The 17,414-nt window shown below is 42.2% G+C and overlaps 1 protein-coding gene across 1 annotated transcript in view; it reads right to left on the bottom strand.

The window, feature by feature from the left end:
* Window positions 1-16,410, bottom strand: part of LOC147011291 (cytochrome P450 4B1-like) — a 91,906-nt gene extending 75,496 nt beyond the window's left edge. Inside the window, exons 1-3 of the mRNA XM_085857554.1 lie at window positions 16,298-16,410; window positions 16,139-16,203; window positions 14,254-14,315 (exon numbers count right to left, since the gene is read on the bottom strand). The gene's annotated coding sequence lies outside the window, so the exon portion shown is untranslated. The remainder of the gene's footprint in view (window positions 1-14,253; window positions 14,316-16,138; window positions 16,204-16,297) is intronic.
* Window positions 16,411-17,414: the final 1,004 nt, after the last annotated feature.

Here is a 17,414-nt window from a genome sequence, read left to right as displayed (position 1 = left end):
GTCCCCTAACTTACTACCGTATTAACTCTCCTCTTCTTTACTCTCAGGCGATGGCCCCTGGTACTATCAATCACTGTCTCCTCTGTTGAATAATTCATCTTCACTTATTTTATCTCTACCTTTCATCATCTTAAACATCTCCATCATATCTCCTCGTAACCGCCTCCTTTCGAGTGTATAAAGCCCTGTCTCCTTCAGCCACTCCTCATAGCTGAGTCTAGCTCGGCTCGGAATCAATCTAGTAACCCTGTGCTGAACCCTCTCGATGACATCTATGTCCTTCCTGAGTTGTGGTGACCAAAACTGTACACAATATTCTCGATGTGGCCCTCACTAAATTCCTGTGCAATGTTAACACCATCTCTTTTGATTTATAAATGATCCCCCTCTGAATAAAACCTAAAACCCTATTTGCTTTCCCTAAAGCTGCCTGGCACTGCGCTGCTTGCTTACCTCCCGTATCCATTACCACCCCCAGATCCTTCGCCTGTGTAACACACTCCAAAATTACCCCTTACATCCTGTAATCTCTATTTTCATTGTTCTTTCCCATCCCCAACACCTTACACTTGCTCAGGTTAAATTACATCTGCAAATCTTTTGCCCAATCTATACAAGAATCAATACTTTCTTGAATTTGATCACCACCCCCTCTGCTTGAGCACCAGCGTCCAGAGCAGTCAGGCTTTACACCAAAGAGGTCAACGATTGACCGTATCCTTGCACTTCGTGTCCTCACTGAACGCAGACGAGAGTTTCGGCAGGGGCTGCTTGCAGCCTATGTTGATCTCTGTAAAGCGTTCGATTCAGTGAATCGGGATGTCCTCTGGAGGATTCTTGGTCTTCGTGGGGTGCCACCGAAACTGATCGATCTGATGTCTGAACTCTACTCTGGTACTGAGAGTGCTGTGAAGTGTGGTGGTACCGCCTCTGACTTATTTCCAGTTGTTACTGGAGTTCGTCAGGGATGTGTACTTGCCCCCACACTTTTCAGCACTTGTATGGACTGGATTTTTGGGAGGATGTCGGAGAGATCAAGTTGCGGTGCATCGTTTGGCAATGTCAAGATCTCGGACCTTGATTTTGCAGATTATGCAGTCATCTTTGCGGAGACTTTAGACATCCTCTTGGGGGCCCTCGAGGTGCTGAATGAGGAGTCGGAGCCATTGGGATTACGGATTTCTTTGGTCAAAACAAAGATCCAGGCTTTCGGTGACATCTTGGATGCTGCTGTCCTGTCTGTGTCTGTTTGTGGTGAGGATGTTGAGGTCGTGGATAGATTCACTTACCTTGGCAGTGATATTCATGTCTCCGCAGGTTGTGAGCCGGAGGTCAATAGACGTCTGGGTCGGGCCTGGGGAGTCATGGATTCACTGGATCATGGGGTGTGGCGCTGCCGGTACCTGTGCGGGAGGACGAAAGTCCGAGTCTTCAGGTCCTTGGTACTTCCAGTCTTGCTCTATGGGTGCGAGACTTGGACTTTGACCAAGGATCTGAGACGGAGACTTAATTCCTTTGGTACCAGGTCTCTTCGGAGAATCCTTGGCTATCGCTGGTCGGATTTTGTGTCCAACGAGCGGTTGCTGAGAGAGACTCGGATGAGATTTGTTACCTGCATAGTCCGTGAGCGTCAGCTGCGGCTGTATGGACATGTGGCTCGTTTTCCTGACGCTGATCCTGCTCACCAGATTCTCTCAGCGAGGGAGTCTCATGAGTGGAGGAGGCCAGTGGGCCGACCACGTGCCTCATGGTTGCAGCAGGTTGACCATCATCTCAAGGAGATGGGGATGGGCCTGGCATCTGCCTGGGGGATGGCCAGACGGAGGCCCCTGGAGTACCGGCGGAAAGTGGACGCAGCGACGCGCTGTTCTGGCACATGCTCCCATACCTGACCTGACCTGACCCCTCTGCTATCCACCTTACCTCCAAGCTTTGTGTCATCTGCAAATTTGGAAAGCCTCCTCTTTACCCCATTATCAAAATAATTGATGTAAATTATGGATTAGTAACGGTCTGAGTACTTATCCCTGTTATGTGGTACCCCGCTACTTACATCCTCCCAGCAAGACATCCTCCCACTTACAGCCACTCTTTTCTTCCTATCACTAAGCCAGTTTGCAATCCAATTAGCGTCCTGACCAGCCACTCCACTAGCCCTCACCTTGGCTTAAAACCTCCAATGTGGTACCTTATCAAATGTCTTCTTAAAGTCTACATATACAATGTCCACTGCCTTTCCCTCATCCACCCAATTAGACACTGCTTCATAGAACTCTAAAAGATTTGTTAAACAGGAAAAACCTTTGGTAAACCCATGCTGATTACCTATAATTAGTTTGTATTTATTTAAACTAGTGCGGGCCCGTAGGTGCGCGCTCGTTGGAGCGTGCCAGTATGTGCAGCTTCGTTCCTTCGCTCTCGTAAACGACGACTGGATTGGGGCATTGTTTCAATTAAATCGGACCAACTGTATCATAAATGGCCATAACTTGGGAAACACACTCAGGTCCCCAGCGTCCATTGTGATGTCATATCAAACGAAGAAGAAGAAGAATTGTGACGCCCCCTCTCTCTCACCTCCCCTCTCTCGCCCCCCTCTCCCTCCCCCTCTCTTGCCCCCCACTCTCTCCCCCCTAGTCTCACCCCTTCTCTCTCCCCCTCCTCTCTCGACCCTCTCTCTCGCCCCCACTCTCATCCCCCTCTCCCGCCCCCTCTCCCGTCCCGCTCTCTCGCCCCTCCTCTCTTGAATTGTGACACCCCCTCTCTCTCTCACCCCCTCTCTCTGTAAATGTATTCACAAATGTCCACCAAGCACAACAATTAATTCAAACCTTGGGAAAAAAACAGCTTTCAAACCCTTGGGAAACAGTTCTTTCCCTTGGGAAAATTCAAACCTTGGGATTAATGAATAATTTGAACAATTAATTCAAACCTTGGGGAAAAACAGTTTTCAAACCTTGGGAAATACTTGGGGAAAAGCTGAAACGGATGAAGAACGATATCAAACCTTTAAAAAGCACACACTCAGGTCACCAGCGTCGATTGTGACGTCATACCAAATGAAGAAGAAGAAAAATTGTGACGTCAATCATGCAAAAAAAATTAATAATAAATAAATAAATAAACATTAATTGTGACGTCATTCGTGATGTCATAGCACCGTGTCCTGTCGTTGGTTGACAGATGTTATTGGTCATTATTGGTTGGCAGACAATATATAGGTCGTTATTGGTTGTCAGACATTGGTCATTGTATAACGTTATTCTATTTATTACTGCCGATTATTGTGCTATTATTATTATTAATATGCTGTTATTATTATTCTGAGATATCTTTGGGAAAAAGTGGCATGATAAGGTGGAACGATACTTCAGCTGCAATCTATACACCTTTCCAACACTAGAAAAAGCAATAAAATGGCCGTAACTTGGGAACCGCTCGTCCAATTGATATTAAACCTTGAAAAGGCACATCCGCAGGTCCCCAGCAATATTCCTGGCAAGTTTCAATCAGATCGGACCTGTGGTGGTCGAGAAATGGCGGTCGCAGACAGACAGACACACATACAGACACACACACAGGGATTGCTGGAATTATAGATAGACTAGTGCATGCCAGTAGATGCGTGGCCGTACATGCAAACCCTCCCCCCCCACCGCAAAAAAACTCAAACCGAGTGCCAGAAACAACAACCACACAAGCCGTTCCTTCGCTTTCATGTGCCCATACGTGCGTGGCCGTACATACAAAATAAAAATAAAAAAACTTTCAAACCGTGTGCCAGAAACAACAACCACACAGGCCGTTCCTTCGCTCTCGCGTACCCATATGTGCGTGGCCGTAAATGCAAAAAAAAACTTTCAAACAACTTCACAGGCCATTCCTTCGCTCTCATAAACGACGACTGGATTGGGGCATTGTGTTTATCTATTAATGCGGATAACAAATCGAGAAATTATTAGAATACAGTAAGTCATCACTATCCAAAAGTAGTGCGTGCCCGTACGGAATGTTCACATGCATTCCACGAATTATCGCTTGCATTGAAGTAACAACTGCTGTGACGTAACAAGGAGAGGAGAGGAGAGGAAAAACCCGTAATGGCGAACGCGGCTGAGTTTCTCTTCACCATCGACCACGGCTACGCAGCAACGCTTCCTGTCATTGGTTGATATAAAATGGCCACAGCAACGGTTTCTGTCATTGGTTGGTAAATAAATGGCCATAACTTGGGAAGCACTTGTCCGATTAATATCAAACCTTGAAAAGGCACATCCTCAGGTCCCCAGCAATATATCTGGCAAGTTTCAATTAAATCGGACCAGCGGTTGTCGAGAAACAGCGGTCACAGGCACATACACACACACACACACACACACACACACACACACACACACACACACACACACACACACACACACACACACACACACACACATTGCTGGAATTATAGATAGATTGTTCCTCATCTGGTCCATCATTAATGTCTCCAACACCTTCCCCAAAACTGAAGTCAAACTAACAGGTCTATAGTTTCCCAATTCTTCTCTGGATCCTCTCTTAAATAGCGGTGTTACATTTGCTACTCTCCAATCCTCCAGTACCTGACCTGACTCCACCTCATTGGAATGTACTCACTCTGCACTCGACACATTTTCTTGTTGAAGGTTTCACATTTCTCTGATGCTGATGGTTCTGTTGTTAGCTTCTCGTACTCTACATCACCCAATTCTCTCCTCATACCCTCAAGGTTTGTCTTCCTGAAATCTAATAGCCTTACCCTACTATCCTGAACTCAAACCCTTAACAGAATCTTCTCACACACAATGTTATGGTCACTTGATCTGACATCCACCTCTTCCACCATATTGGGATCGTTACTTGAAAGGAGGTCCAACACTGCACTCCCCCTTGTGGGCAAATCTACAAACTGGGCTAAAAAGCAATCCTGGACTAAAACTAGGAAATCCTCATCTGTTCTGCCCTTTCCCTGTTCCTGGAGCCAATCTATCCCTGTCAAGTTAAAATCCCCCATAATCAATACTCTTCCTTTACCGCACGCCTTTTTGAATTATTCATGTACTCCTCCTTCCTCCTTCACATCTTATGATATTATAATATAATATAATATATATAGTCTTATTATAGTCCATAATAGTTGTCGATATAGTCCATATAGGACATAATAGTAGTCCAGTAGCCTTATAATAATCCAGGCAATCGAGCCCATTTTTGCACTTGATAGGGAACAAATTGCAACAGAATTTTTTTTAGCGCAATGCATTTCTGTGAGGTCCCCACAACACCATACTAAAAGTCCAAAGAAATCCCTGTTGCGGAAATACGTCTAATTTGCATAAATCAAATATGGCGGCCAATTATCAATATTGTGCCATATCTTTGCTCACAGATGACATATTTGAGTGATTTCAACTTATAGAATGGGTATTTTGTATATAGGGATGCATTTAGCATACTTTTAAACTTCCCTGGAACAATATCTCATTTGCATAAATCCAATATGGCCGCCAAATATCAATATCTTGCCAAATCTTTGCTCTCAGATGATGTATTTTAGTGATTTAAATTTCTATAATGAGATCCTTGGATCCAAGGATGCATTTGTAAAACTTTAAAATTTCATTGGATGCATCGAGGACACGACAGTATTTAACCAGATAAAAGCTCATTTGCATAATTCCAACTCTTCTTCTTCTTCTTTCGGCTGCTCCCGTTAGGGGTCGCCACAGCGGATCATCCGTATGATCTGCATAGTGATTTGGCACATGTTTTACGCCGGATGCCCTTCCTGACGCAACCCTGGTCGCCTCTTATGACACAGGGATATGCATAATTCCAACTGACCACCCAATATAATTTGCTTACAATCCATGATATCCGCAATAAAAATGGCTTGACCCAAAACTAATATTTGGTGGACTCTGGTCAAATTTGAGGTTAATTATGTTATTGTTTCGAAATACACCATGATATATGTTGCTATTTTACAATCTCCCTGAGGTACCCCTCACATAATGGTGCAATCCGGGGGAATCCCTGGGAAATCCCTCGGGAATCCCCATGGGAAATCCCCTTTTGGCTGTTTCAATGGAAGTTCCAACATGGATGATATCATCATGTTCTACACAAGAAAGGCAAATCAAGGTGAGTAACCTGTTAAAAACTTGAATATTGTGATTACATTCCTTCAATTAATTACATAGGTTACATCAAATTGACAAATTACCCATTTTCTTACAGAAATAATTTATACATATGAGATGCTAAACGAACCAGCTTACCAAGGGGCTCCAAATGGGTGGTTTTAACATGTTTAATATATTAAGTCGGTATACTTGTTATTTATTTCAATTAATAAGTTTATAAAATGTTTTAAGGAGATCTCTAATGGGTGTTCAAATAGAATCAAATATGTTGGCATTCATTGCTAATTTTTGTTTAATGTTATTATGTTTGCTCTCATATAAATAAAGGTCATATTGTACAAAAGTAAACTACTTTAAAATACAGCTTGAGCTAGGCTAATCTTTAACTTGTATGTACTGCTTTGCTGGAAATAAATAATAATAACAATAAAAATAAATTTGCAATTCTGACTAATTTAATATTCCACTAGTTCTCTGTGTAAATATATCATCTTTCTTTCAGATAAACCAAAGTTGAATGCTGTGTTATGTATCAACAATAATGGAGAGGTGTTGCATATGTAAAGAAACAACATCTGACACAAGACCGACTGTTGTTCTGCAAACAAAAGGCAGTGATGGGGTAAATCGTGCAAGTGAGCAATGTGGGAGTGACTTGAGAACTGTTCCAGGAGAAAAGGTACATGTGGAATGTCGTCGCAGGTACTGTAAAGCCGAGAACATTGCTCGTGGCACAGCCTCTCATCAACAACCAATTGAGACACGATGTTATCTGCGTTCAGTGAAAAAAACATTCAGTTTTCAAAGCACTGCATATTCTGTGAACAACCTGCGAAATATGAAAAGAAACGGAGAGAGGCTGATGTATTTCCAGTCAGAACAAGACTTTCAGAACACCGTGCTTCAGATTTGCCATTCCAGGAATGACAAGTGGTCTGAAGTGATGTCAGGTGGACTGGCATCAGTGAATGATCTACATGCAGCAGATTCAATATACCATCAGCAGTGCAGTAGTAATTTTAGGACTGGGAAGAATATTCCAAGTAAGCTACCTGTGGATACTGGGGACATAGCAAAAAGGTTGAAAGTTGGAAGACCTGCAACAAATGAGACAGAATCCTTCCTGAAAGTGGTACAGTTTTTGGAAGAAAATGAAGATGAGCAAACAACAATAAAGGAACTTGTTCTGAAAATGACTGAATATCTTAAAGACACAGAGCATGAGCCATATACTGCAAAATATATGAAGGCAAAAATACAGCAACACTTTGGTGAAACTACTCAAACTCTACCCCCAACCTCAGCAGCTGCAAAGTATCACAGCCTCCGTGTATATTATCAGATGATGGCGTGGAAAGGAAGAAGCATCAATATGAAGCCGGAAGAGTGGGGATGGCACATGGTGGATGAACAATGTTTGCCAACACAAAATGACCAGCTTGCAGCCCCATTAAAACTACTGGATGTCATCTGTTGTAACTGTAAAACAGACTGTAATACAAAGAGGTGCACATGCAGAAAGTATAGTCTGCATTGCAGTGCTGTTTGTGGAGAATGCCGTGGGACAAGTTGTGCCAACTCACAGCTACCAGATTTCACTGATGACTATAATGATGGCCTTGATGGGCATCTTCAGTAGGGTATTAATATGCCTGCAATGAAACACTAGCCAAAGAAGTGACTGTCATGAATTTGATCACAAAATATCGATATTTGGTGACCAACCATATTGGATTTTATTAAATTAATCCATCATTTTATTTAAACCCATCCAATCAAAACATTAAACTATCCCAAATTTAGCCTTTGATCCCCTCAAATATTCTAAAAATATAAACCGCTCAAACCTGTTGTCTGAGAGTAAATATGTGGCAAAATATTGATATTTGGTGGCCATATTGGATTTATGCAAATGAGATTTTGTTCCAGGGAAGTTTAAAAGTATTCTAAATGCATCCTTGTATACAAAATACCCATTCTAGAAGTGGAAATCACCCAAATATGTCATCTGTGAGCAAAGATATGGCACAATATTGATAACACTGAACAACAAATTTTTTTTACTGGAGATGTGTAAAGTGATTTAGACTAATTTGGGTACGCTGATTTCAAAAATCATAACCGTTTTGCTGTATCACGTCAGGATTTTCAGTAACAGAAATATTCCCATTGCCTAGAAGTCAGGATTTCAATGAAATTTACAAAAAATTTCATTTATTCATTTATTTCATCATGAATGCTTCAAAATTATAGAAATTACAGAAAAACTCCACTAGAATGTAATTAAAAATGCTTTAGGCATTTGGCTTTGCGTTTGTGCTGCTCTGTGTCAGTTTCACGATGCAGGAACCAGCAGAAATCGCCCATCATGTTCGGGTTGTGCCGCCCTTGGTAACGCGTCTCCATGAGTGAAATCTCTTGGTGGAATCGCTCGCCGTGCTCGTCCGAGACTGCTCCCAAGTTGTCAGGGAAGAAGTTCAGGTGCTGGTGTAGGAAATGGATTTTCAGGGACATCCTGGAGCCAAGTTTCCTGAAGGACTCCAGCAGCTGCTGCACTATTTCTTCATAGTTGTCCGCGCGCTCGTTCCCCAAGAAGTTGTCCGTCACAGCTTTGAAGCTCCTCCACGCTGCCAGCTCTTTGGGGTTTAGAGTTGTCGGAAAAGTTTCGTCCTTCATAATCTGTCGGATTTGCGGTCCAACAAAGACACCAGCCTTGATCTTGGCCTCCGACAAGGTGTTGCCAAACTTTTCCTTGAGGTATAAAAACCCACGCCCATTCAGATCCATTGCCCGTACAAAACTTTTCATCAAGCCGAGCTTTATGTGGAGTGGTGGAAGGAAAACCTTGGCTGGGTCGACAAGGGCGACATGCTTCACGTTGTGTCGACCAGGTACATGCTCTTTTCGCTCTTCCCAATCTTTCTTCGTCCAGTGATTCTTGTCGTCTCTGCTATCCCAGAGACAAAGGAAGCACATGTATTTCGTGTAGCCTGACTGCAGCCCTAACAACAGCGCCACCACTTTCAAGTCTCCGCAGATGTGCCAGTTGAAGTCATTGTACTTGATGGAATCAAGCAGCTGCCGCATAGTCTCATAGGTCTCTGTCATGCCGAACGCGTGAGCCAGTGGGACTGATGGTTTCTCGTTGCCATTGTGGAGCAAAACAGCCTTCAAGCTGTTCTTCCCCGAGTCGATGAAGAGGCGCCAGTCTGCAGGATCGTGATCACACCCAAGTTCTTTCAACAGACCGTTGATGTCACTGCAGGATGTCATCGTGTCTTCCATCTCAAAGAACTCAGCCATGTCTCTGTGACGTGCTCTGAACAAGGATATCTTGGTGTTAGGTTCAAGTAGATTCCACTGCTGCAGCCTTGATCCAAGCAGCTCTGCCTTCGCCTTTGACAGCGAGAGATCTCTTACAAGATCATTTAAGTCTCCCTGGTTCAGAAGGTGTGATTCTTGAGTGTCGGGTTCAAAAGGTTCATCATCACCATCCTCTTCACCACTGCTTACAGCTATGTTCTGATCAGCTGGAGGTGTTGGAACGGGGTTCTCGTCATCATGAGGCACAGGTTTACGAGCAGAGACGCAGTCAGCGTACTTGATGTGACCTTTATTCTTCTTGTTGAAGCCGGCGATGCTTGTGCAGCAGAAATAACAATCATCATGATGATTCTGCGGCTCACGCCATATCATGGGCACCGCAAATGGCATGCTCGCGCGCTTGCCCACCAACCACTGAGTCAAGGTTGTGTGACAGCTTGTGCAGCAGATGTGTGGTGCCCAGCTCTGTTCTTGGTCCCCCACCTTACACCCGAAGTAGTGAAAGTAGGCGGCCTTCATTTTCACTGCTGTAGATATACTTCGCTGTTGATCTTTTTTGGTATACCGACCACAGACATAACAGAATTTGTCAGGATGATTGGTACAGGAACGCCTACTCATCTTTATCTGAAAGAAAGAAATATAACACAAGTTAACAACAATTGTACGAAATAGACATGTTAAAGACATATGTAAATTTCATTGAAATCCTGACTTCTAGGCAATGGGAATATTTCTGTTCCTGAAAATCCTGACGTGATACAGCAAAACGGTTATGATTTTTGAAATCAGCGTACCTAAATTAGTCTTAATCACTTTACACATCTCCAGTAAAAAAAATTTTTTGAAATTTGTTGTTCAGTGTAATTGGCCGCCATATTGGATTTATGCAAATTAGACGTATTTCCACAACAGGGATTTCTTCGGACTTTTAGTATGGTGTTGTGGGGACCTCATAGAAATGTATTGTGCTAAAAAAATTCTGTTGCAATTTGTTCCCGATCAAACCTTATTTTGCCTGGACGAAAAAGCATCCTTCCAATATCTTACTGTTTTAACAAACTCTGATCTCGACTCATAAAAAATCCATCCAGTCATTGGGAACTGGAAGGGTCACCACTCCTCACAGTATACCAGCAAGCTGGCACTCATTTTGCCTCTCTCGGAAGGATGACAAGCTGGGTTAACCCCACCTGGCATTAATTCAACAGCTGAGTAGGATTTGAACTCAGGATGCTGGGATCCCAAGACCACCACCCCTAACCATTAGGCCAACACCAGGCATGACAGAATCTTCTACATTAATTCCCTTCATAATGTCACCCCTTTCTCTTGATGCAATGCTGCCCTTTACCCAGATAACTACTCCTCCTCCTATTCTCTCCTTCCTATCACACCGACACACCTTGTAGCCTTCTAATCCTGTCCTCCAGTTACTCTCCTCCTTAAACCATGTCTCACTCACTGAAACTATTTTGTACTCCTCGCTATCTGCTTTGGCCTCAAGCTCTTCCATCTTATCTATCTATAATTCCAGCAATGTGTGTGTGTGTGTGTGTGTATGTGTGTGTGTGTGTGTGTGTGTGTGTGTGTGTGTGTGTGTGTGTGTGTGTGTGTGTGTGTGTGTGTGTGTGTGTGTGTGTGACCGCTCTTTCTCGACAACCTCTGGTCCGATCTAATTGAAACTTGCCAGGTATATTGCTGGGGACCCGAGGATGTGCCTTTTCAAGGTTTGATATTAATTGGACAAGTGCTTCCTAAGTTATGGCCATTTATTTACTAAACCAATGGCAAGACACGTTGTTGCGTGGGCGTGGCCGATGGGGAAGGGAAGCACAGCTACGTTCCCCATTACGGGTTACAACGTACGGGCTTCCGAAGAGTGATGACTTCGTATATTCTAATAATTTCTCGATTTCTTATGCGCATTTATAGATAAACACAATGGCCCAAGTTATGATCGTTTTCATATTAGACGGTGTATAAATTTCGGGAACATCAGAGTTCTGGTATGCTCTGAACCAGGAAGTAAATTTTTTTCTCCCTCTTCTCTTCTCTTTTTGTTTTTCCTTGCCACGACATTGCGAAAAGGTAAAATACGTTGGTGCTAATTGAATAATTGGGTATTAAAAATAAATTGCGAATAATCGTAACTGCGAATAATATTGAATTTCCGGGTCACACACGTATGGGCACTTGAGAGGGAAGAAACGGCCTGTGTGGTATATTTATTTATTATTATTATTATTATTTTTTTTTTTTTTACGGGCACGTACTAGTTATTTAAACTTCTGACATTGGTACAGAATATGTTTAACTTTTCCCTTCCTGAAATTTTATTTTCTTGCCTGGCCTGACTCATCACAATTTCATTATCGGTTACTTTTTTAATACCTTCCCCATCCTCCGCTAATCTAAAAAATCCTGAATTCCTTCCTCAATTCCCATTGCAAACCTTGCTGCCCCCTTTCTATTGAACATACGGCCATCATTCTAGAAACACTCCCTTTGTCCCTGAAATGATTCCCACTGCTTCTTCAATGTAAAACCTTCCTCCCTTCATTATTCTTCTAGCCATTGGTTGACATCTATTGCTCTGCTCATAATTTCTACATTGTTTCCTAATATTGGGAGAATCCCAGAAAACATGACCCCTCCAGAAATCCATCCTGTTATGATATTTTAATATATTTACACATATGGTAAATGTCTAGTTATAATATTATATGACATAATTAGACCTGGTGTATAGTTAAACCTGATGTCTAGTTAGACCTAGTGTTGACTGCGGTTTGGGTGGGGTCCTGAATTGGGATCCTAGGGTCCTGAATTCAAGCCTCGTTGTCCGCTGAATTAACACCAGGGGGTTGACTCAGCCCGTCATCCTTCCGAGGTCGGTGAAATGAAGACCAGCGACGTGTGACGTCACCGCTGAGAGGCGTAATGACGTCATGAGATAATCGTTCATTCACTGACGTCATTACGTCTGTCGTCGACAGACCGTCACCGCTGAGAGGCGTAATGCCACTCCTACAAAACAGCATCTGCAATGTAAAACCCTCTTCTGAACAAGCTGACTCCCTCAGAAAGTGCATTTGACACAAAAAATGTAACAAGAAACATTGTATATAAAGAAATTCTATAAATCACATTGTGAACACTGGATATATTGACGTCCTAATGAACCCTCACTTTAGAAACTTCGCGTAGAGCGTAGGTTTGGCTAGCATTATATTGTATTTACACATATGGTAACTGTCTAATTATAATATTGGTTCACGAGCGCCAGCCAAAGTGACCACTATATTCGTTGTGTCTGTGTGTCTGTATGTACGTCTGTCTGTCTGTCCAGAGCACAACTTCGTGGGATGTGATCAGATTTGGATGAAACTGGAATAGGATTTTGATATCAATGCCTAGATTTGTCTTCCTGGCGATGGGAGTCCCACGCCCATTGTGGGCGGAGCCACACCGACTTGTAATTAGTTTTTTTCATATTTTTTCTCGATTTTTTTTCTCGAAATTCCCGCTCGAGAAAATGTGCGCATTGGCTATACTAGTGCGGGCCCGTAGGTGCGTGCCCGTAGGTGCGTGCCCGTAGGTGCGTGCCCGTAGGTGCGTGCCAGTATGTGCAGCTTCGTTCCTTCGCTCTCGTAAACGACGACTGGATTGGGGCATTGTTTCAATTAGATCGGATGAACTGTATCATAAATGGCCATAACTTGGGAAACACACTCAGGTCCCCAGCGTCCATTGTGATGGCATATCAAACGAAGAAGAAGAAGAATTGTGACGCCCCCTCTCTCTCACCTCCCCTCTCTCACCCCCCTCTCCCTCCCCCCCTCTCTTGCCCCCCACTCTCTCGCCCCGAGTCTCGCCCATCCTCTCTCCCCCTCCTCTCTCGACCCTTTCTCTCGCCCCTATCTCTCGCCCCCACTCTCACCCCCTCTCCCGTCCCCCTCTCTCACCCCCTCCTCTCTCCTCCTCTCTTGAATTGTGACACCCCCTCTCTCTCACCCCCTCTCTCCCTCCCCTCTCTCGTCCTCCTCTCTCCCCCCTATCTCGCCCCTCACTCCCCCCTCCTCTCTCGCCCCTCTCCTGTAAATGTATTCACAAATGTCTACCAAGCATAACGATTAATTAAATCCTTGGGAAAAAACAGCTTTCAAACCCTTGGGAAACAGCTCTTTCCCTTGGGAAAATTCAAACCTTGGGATTAATGAATAATTTGAACAATTAATTCAAACCTTGGGGAAAAACAGTTTTCAAACCTTGGGAAACACTTGGGAAAAAAAGCTGAAACGGATGAAGAACGATATCAAACCTTGAAAAGGCACATACTTAGGTCCCCAACGTCGATTGTGACGTCATACCAAACGAAGAAGAATTGTGACGTCAATCGTGCAAAAATAAATAAATAAATAAACATTCATTGTGACGTCATTCGTGACGTCATAGCACCGTGTCCTGTCATTGGTTGACAGATGTTATTGGTCATTATTAGTTGGCAGACAATATATAGGTCGTTATTGGTTGTCAGACATTGGTCATTGTATCACGTTATTCTTTTTATTACTGCCGATTATTGTGCTATTATTATTATTATTAATATGCTGTTATCATTATTCTGAGATATCTTTGGGAAAAAGTGGCATGATAAGGTGGAACGACACTTCAGCTGCGATATATACATCTTTCCAACACTGGAAAAAGCAATAAAATGGCCGTAACCTGGGAGCCGCTCGTTCAATTGATATCAAACCTTGAAAACGCACATCCGCGGGTCCCCGGAAATATTCCTGGCAAGTTTCAATCAGATCGGACCTGTGGTCGTCGAGAAATGGCGGTCGCAGACAGACAGACACACATACAGACACACACACACACACAGGGATTGCTGGAATTATAGATAGATGTACAACATATAAAAAATTCAGTTTGATTCGGTCAATTTTGAGGGAGAAGATAGGTTTTGAAGAAATGGGCGGTGACAGATAGTAGGATAGCAGCTAATATTGCCCATTGTGGGCGGAGCCACGCCCACTTGTAATTTTTGCTTTTTGGTTCATGACCACCAGCCAGAGTGACCACTATATTCGTTATGTCTGTGTCTGTCTGTGTGTCTGTGTGTCTGTCTGTCCAGTGCATAACTCCGTGCACTTTGATCCGATATTGAAGAAACTTGGTTATGTGTTCGATTTCAATGTCTAGTTGTGTTTTCCTGGATGAGGGCGTGCTCCGCCCATTGTGGGCGGAGCCACGGCCAAAAAATAGCCATTTTTAGGGTGTAGTCGGATTAAAAATCTATCTTCTCCTCGGGAATTGACTGAATAGAATGGGTTCTTCAGTATTTGAATAGCAGAATGAATTATCTAAAACTTGTCATTGTCCGATTTTTCATTTTCATCCTAAGGTCAAGGTCACAAGTTCAAAAACTTAGAAAATTGCGAATTTTGACATAAAAATCATACGACTGCACAAACTTTGAGAGCTCAGATGACAATATTTTTTATGCATAATCTTGAGGTCATTCCCCACCTCAAGTCTTGAAACCATTTTGCTCTATCTCGAACACCTTGCCCGTGGCGCCCCCTTCAAGTTTGTTTTTACGCTGATTTCATCAAAGTATGGATAATCAGAGGAGTGCGAAATTCCAGATAGCCTATATGACGTTATATTGTACCTGGAATGTTCCGGAGGAAGTTTTGCACCAAAGGTCATAATCCTTGACCTTTGACCTTTAAAGGCCACAAAAGGTCAAATTTTCAAAGTTGTGGGAATCGAACCGGGTTTTCGACCTTCTTCGACGAACTAACTCCAATAAGCTATAGCACGTATCCTGTTTCCTTATTTTAATGTGCACAACATTGTTTTGTGACCTTTAAAGGTTATGCAAAGGTCAGATTTTGAAAGTTGTTCAACAAAACTGGGTTTTCGACATTTTGCAGCTAATAACCTGTCACTCGTACCACACCATGTTGATCATTTTTATAACTTGGTCAAAAATTATCACATTGTATCATCCTTGACTGACAACACTTCCATGACAATCTACATCATCAAATACCGCTCGTGAACCATTGTCGTCTTCAGACTTGTATTACATTTACAGATATGGTTACTGTCTAGTTATAATATTATATTATATTTACAGATATGGTAACTGTCTAGTTATAACATTATATTATACTTACACATATGGTAACTGTCTAGTTATAATATAATATGATATTTGCACAAATCGTAACTGTCTAGTTATAATATTATATTACATTTACAGATATGGTAACTGTCGAGTTATATTGTATTATATTTACACATATGGAAACTGTCTTGTTATAATATTATATTTACAGATATGGTAACTGTGTAGTTATAATATTATATTATATTTACACACATGGTTACCACCTAGTTTTAATATGATATTATATTTACACATATGGTAACCGTGTAGTTATAATGTTATATTATACTTACAAATGTGGTAACCATATAGTTTTAATATGATATTATATTTACACATATGGTAACTTGTAGTTATAATATTACATTATATTTACACGTATGGTAGCTGTCTAGTTATAATATGATATTATATTTACACATATGGTAACCGTGTAGTTATAATATTATGTTATACTTACACATGTGGTAACCATGAAGGAAATGCAAGAAAGTGTCCAACACCATGTCCACGTTCTCGATGATCCTGTACACAAGGGACAAGTCGTCATCTCTCGCTCTCTGGTCGTCCCTCTCTCTCCAAACGTACCATTCACAGTCCACACACGAGCCAAACTCACCTGTTCAGGTGCACTTATTTCAGAGTGGCGTATCCTGCGGACTCTGCACAGAGAAAAGGGATTAAAAGATATGATGGATGTGGAGATGAAAGGAAGAGGGACAGTCAGATGAAACGCTCATCAAGCACAAGATGTCCCTTGTGTGGACAAAGTCCAACAAATCTGTCGAAACACAACCCGAGCTATTTTTGTATATTTTCTGACACGTGACTCCTTGGCCCACTCAGTGTGTCAGGACAGCTCATGTATCGCTAACTCACCTCAGTAGTTTCAATAATAAGTTAAAACTAAATGACAATTCCTTCATACCTGCAGGGTTTTTAGACTGTGAGTGTTCATAGATTTTTCACACACCTCCAATCATACTGTTGGAACAGCTCGACTAAAAGTTGTGAACAAGGAGATTGTGCCATTGTGAGATCTCCGAGCTTTGCACTCCTGTACACTGTATATTCAATAACCTCCGAGTTTTTCACTCCTGCACACTTAAGCCCGTGCAAAGCTGGTAATAGGCCCAGGCCAGATGGGAAATGTAGGCCCCCATTTCAAACTGCTCATGAAGTATTTTAGTAATCAGTGCTAAATACATATGATTTATGTATGGGTATATACATATACATGTAGTGTACATGATGTACTTACAAGTAACAGAACAGAATAAAAGAACTAGAACGATTTATAAAAAAAGTAATGGCAAGCAATTTTATTCAAAATGTATATAAGACAATAGAGGACAGTACTGTAATAAGCAGTAAATACAATAGTACATTCAGGTTTATTCTGTATTCGGAATTTCAGATCAGAAATGGTCATCGCTTCTTCACATTCAGAAATGCTTTCTGTGCTTTTCTTTGGGCAAATTCATCAATTACACCAGAAAAATCATGCAACTTTGCCTTGTCACTGTTGATGTTCAAAATTGCTAATCCATTCAAACGTTCTTGCACCATTGTGGACCGAAAGTATGACTTAATTCGTTTGAGGACACTGAAGCTCCTCTCATTAGAGGCCACTGTTGCTGGCAATGACAGAAAAATGCCAATGTGATGAGGACATTTGGTAAAACATTGCCCAATCTCAAGTTCAATATTTGACCACAAATTTTCGGCTAATACTG

The sequence above is a fragment of the Eptatretus burgeri genome, chromosome 15 (assembly GCF_056783735.1).
Source record: "Eptatretus burgeri isolate ZD-2024b chromosome 15, Ebu_testis_v1, whole genome shotgun sequence".
NCBI classification, from domain to species: domain Eukaryota; kingdom Metazoa; phylum Chordata; class Myxini; order Myxiniformes; family Myxinidae; genus Eptatretus; species Eptatretus burgeri.
The sequence above is the reverse complement of the archived record's forward strand: the minus strand, read 5'-3'. Positions and strand labels throughout refer to the sequence as shown.